Source organism: Geospiza fortis, unplaced genomic scaffold (assembly GCF_000277835.1).
Source record: "Geospiza fortis unplaced genomic scaffold, GeoFor_1.0 scaffold538, whole genome shotgun sequence".
NCBI lineage: Eukaryota > Metazoa > Chordata > Aves > Passeriformes > Thraupidae > Geospiza > Geospiza fortis.
The window spans coordinates 3,602,387-3,607,217 of record NW_005054368.1 but is presented as its reverse complement, the minus strand read 5'-3'; positions in this window follow the sequence as shown (position 1 = coordinate 3,607,217).

Sequence of the window (4,831 nt, the reverse complement as noted above, 5' to 3'; positions counted from 1 at the left end):
GTGCCAAGACCTTTTTTGCTGAGTTTAAGGATGTTTCTAATTCATTTTAGTTACGAGGTTTATTGAGTGCCAGATTTGCACCGAGGATTTAAAATCTGAAGGGATTATGATCCCCAACCAAGAGATCCAATGAAATAATTTTGTAAGAAGTCTTGAAAGCCGAACCTGGCTCTCAGAATGGAATTTGCCTGCATTATACCCCTACTTGTTTCTTAATGGTTCCTCTGTAGCATTGTGGTTAATGCTGGGAGGGTCTCAGTGTTTGGGCACTTCAAATTTCAGCTGCTTGGTTCAATTTCTCAAGCCTGCTAAGCTGATTTAAAAGTTTAAACAGTAGCAAACATATTTGTTCCTACAAGCTGTCTAGAAGAAAGGAATTGTTGAACTTTAATTTAGATTCTCCCTTTTTTCTGAATTTGATTACATCATCAAAGCCAAATTTCCATGCTGAATTTCTGGGTGCCTCCTGATAACAGTGTGCATGTCTGTCAAAACTGCTGATTTAGATGGGAATTAAAACCGATGAGCACTGTAGACCCTTGCTAATTTGTGATATTTATTCAGTAATTTAGGTGCTTTCATTTCCTGACCTGTAAAATAGATGACTTAAGCTACTGTAATGATGAACCGATACTGATCGAGTGCCTGTAAAAGATGCAGAGAGGAAACCCGAGGTGGGCACTCCAGGGCATTGCCGTGTGGGGAATCAGATCTTGCCAAGAGCCTTATTTCTGCCATCCTGATCTGCATTAGAGGGCTCCTTCCTCTCCTGGGGCCGGAGCTCCTGGTGTTTCTGAGTTCCCTCTGTGGGTTTGTCCTGGTTTGGTTCCCGCTGGGCTCCCCGTGGGTCGGGGGCATCCCAGAGCTCCGCTCCCATTCCAGTTATCGGCACTTCCAGCGGGAATCCCTCCGAGACAAAGCCGACACCTCCGGTCTCTCATTTGCATCCCCCTGAAACGCAGCGAGAAGTTCAAAGCAGTGGGACATTGCTCCAGAATCCCGTCGGGGTTTTTAATTCCAAGGCAGCCTCCAGCACACATCTCCAGAGCTTCGCTTCGCTGTGCAGCTCCGCATTGGCAGTGATTTAATGGAATGTTTTTCTGTTCCGGGCTCCTTGGAGTTTCTAACCTGTTGGAATTCCTCTCCCGTTAGGTGATAAAATGCCAGCTCTTCCAGCATGAGATCCCTCTGGGACAATAAGTAAAGGGAGCAAGCAGGGTTGTGCAGGATTTTGCCTGGGTAGGTAGTAAAAACTTGCTGTGCTACTTGAATATGGTAATTCTCTATGAATTGTTAATGAGTGCCACATTATAACCTATATAGCAGAGAACTAACAGCAAGGAATAATAAAATAGAAAGTTACTCCCTTTACCTTAAGCCTTTCTTGCTTTTAATCACTGAAATTAAAAAGAAAATCAGTCAGTAAAAAAGAACAGTATAAATCTTATGGTCCTCTTTCAGGGAAGAGCACTCAGTGTTGCCTTTTTTGCATGTTCAGATTAATCCACATTTTGAATAACAGGGTGACTAGCAGGAAAGCTGTCCTTGGTTGTTGATGATGCCTAAAGAAGTAGAGATGTTTGAAAATTGCAAAGAGCAATCCACTTTGCATAAATGTATGCAAAACTGATCAGTGATTTTTATTTTAAGTAGATGAAATATTATGAGTGTTTCTTTGCTACATAGATTTCCTTTCTCATTTTCCCTTTTTCGGTGGGTTGGCTTTTTTTTTTTTTTTTTTTTTGGGTAGATAAATGTGTGTTAACTCTTGAGTGTTCTACTTGGAAATTACAGAAATACTGAAAAATGCTGGCACATCTTACAGACTTACTATTGAAACAGGCAGTTTCCTAATTCTATTCTTGACTGACTCAGTGGCTGTTCCCTTGGAAATTCTCAAGTTGTTGTCTGGTCTTCTGAAATTTTGGCAATAGGCACCAGAGGAAGCTGTTTTTCTTGTCTCCTATAGCACTCCATGTTCCATAAAACATTATCTGCCTTTTTTCACCCCAATTTAATTATTCTGGTCTCTCTCAGCAACAAGCATTTTCTCCACTTGCAGGTCAAAGCTGGTAGCCACAGGCTGAGCCCCTCAGGTGTTGGGTAGGAACATGAAACTCTGAGTAGTCTCTTAAGAACAGAGAAGGAAAAATAAATCCCAGTTCTCCAAGCCAGCTCACACAGCTTTGCTTGTGCTGGTGGAGCCTTTTTGGCAGCAGTTGCAGGAGTTCCATCCACCCATTTGATCAGCAGCATCTTGTTGACTGAGCAGCAGTTGTTTTTGTCCAAATGGAAAGTGGTGCCCCATGATTCACTCTGCAAACGTCCACCAGCAGCGTGAACTTCCTGACATCTGCACTGCAACTGAGAAAATAAAGAAGTTTGGATCAGTTATGTCCAAAAGGGAAAAAGCACAGAGTAAATGCTGTCCCAAAGCCATGGCCTGACTCCACTAATATCCACTGTCTGATGCAGGCTTGCCTTTGAAATTGCTTTTGGTTTTCCAACTCCAGACAGCAACATCCCAAGCCTTACAGCTGAATTAGAGACTTGCTTTAAAAAGACATTGTTATTGACATAATAGCCTTGTTTATGGAATTTCTCTCCTTTGTAATTAAGATTGTTTCATGCACAAAAGCAGTTAAATATGGCATAAATATCTGTAAATGCAAAGATATTTTAAACCTTGTTCCTTATGTGAGCTTTTTTTCCACACTATGCATTTGTTTCTCAAATGAGCTGTGCCACCCAAAATTCTGCCCTTTGCCCATTTCATTAAGTTCTCATCCATACTTGTTCTTGTGGAATTGTACCATTAATGCAGCATAAAGCCTTAAAATTCCTCAAATGCAGTATTTTTAAGGTGTATTAATGGTGAGGTTTGATCTTATTCTCTCATACCTTGCAGGGAAGTTGTGGGAGCAAGTGCATTGAGCAGAATGCAGGCAATATGTTCAGTGTTATTTTGTCTGTCAACCAATTTTACCAGCTGGGTGAGAACCTGGCAGATACTTGAAAAAAGTTTGTATTGCTACTTGAAATTGTTTTCTCACCCTGGCTGTGTGAAAGTAATTATGGTTAAGGCCCTGGCTTTCTTTCAGCCTGGCCAACTCATTTGAGCTGTTTGTTTCTGGGCTGTTTTTTCATTTAACAGAAAGGCAGTTTATCAATTCAGAAAGTTTTATGCTGAATAACTCTTTGGTCTAAGTAAAGAGATCAGGTAATTATAGCCATAAAGGCTACCAGAAAACCTCTAAATAAACAAGTATACTGTCTGGTCTCCTTGGGTTTGGGGAAATTCTCCACCACTATTCCAGGCTGTCTCCCCAAGCTGAAGTATGTAAATGTTGTGACCGTCTTCTTACAGCCAAGCATTTCATTTTTAGGTTTTGGTCAAGTTATATTTATCAAATGTGTCCCAAAGATATTTGAGAGTGCAATAGAGGAGCTCATCTTGCCTCCCCACTCCCTCATCTCAGTTCTGTATTTCTCTTGGCTGGAGGGTAGGAAAACCTCTCGAGCTGCCAGCACTGCTCTCCCTCTGAGCCCAAACAAACTCACCAGCAGTGGCAGAGGGGTAGAATGCTGCTCTCCAAAAAGGGTTGGGTTTCTTCAGCCAAAGAATCTTCTCAGCAAGGTGTCTGCACTTGATGTCCCTCTCATTGGTGAGCTCAGGGTACCTGAGCTGGTATTTTTGAGCTGCATCTGTTCAGTTGTGAAGGTGGTCCATGAGCACAGGGGTGAGCTGCTGTCCCTCCCCTGGGTACCAAGTGACCTCACTGCCTGTGCCTGCATCACATGTGGGGTCACTTCCTCAGGGAGGAGGAACTCTGCATTCCGATCAAGTATCTACAGCAACTTCCTCCTTATCTGAGCTGTGAATCATCTCAAGAACTCTGAATGTTCTGTGAAAATACAGAATGGGTAAGTTCTACCTGTGCTCACACAGCCTGACCTTGGATATTGAAGGAAATATCAAAATGGGCTGGGTAGAAGGGTTGGTACATTGTGGATGTTGGCAAAGCTGGAACAGCATCTGACTGAATTTAGGGACTTAGAACTAATGTCAACTTGAGACCTGCCAAGCACAGAGCTTTATCCTGTGCCAAATAAGTCATGGTGTGCTCTTTTGTCTTGTTCTGGCATTTTAAGATAAGGCAAGAGCTCGTTACTCAAGAATATCAGAAAGCTGGATCCCAAATCCATAATCTTCAGAGGAGATTTGGCTTGACTCAATCTGTTTTTAAGGTTTGGTTACTCTATGATAGCAGTAGTGCTGCCAACACTGAGCTAAAACATAAATTTACTCTTGGCACAACATCAGCTTCCCTCAGGCCCCTTTGGCACCTTGAGTAAGGCGGGTGCAATAAGGTTGGACTATTCAGATCCATCAACATCTACTAGAAACATCTACTGTAGTATCAAAATTACTTAAATTCCAGGTTCACACTGTTGAGAGGGACAATTCCTGATCTGTAGGAATTCTTTGGTCAGGGAGACCAGAGGGTGATCAGACCCTCTTTAGACAGAATTGGACAAAAAGCCCTGTTTAAAACATGTTCATTTTCTGTTTGAAATTTGGATTTGATCTCTTTTCATCCCCTCTGTATCCTTCAACTTGAAAGTATCTCTGCTTGCTGCAACTCTCTTAAGACCTCTGGCCTTTTTCTTCCTGTTTTCAATCATGAAATTATTTTCAAAAATCTTAAGGAAGAGGTTAACGTTCTCAAGCATTTGTTCGCTGTTGTCCTTTATTTGCTCTTTTCTAAATAAAGAACAGATTGACCCTTCTTGGGCAGCTCAAGTCACTCAGGACTGATTCCAGTTAGTT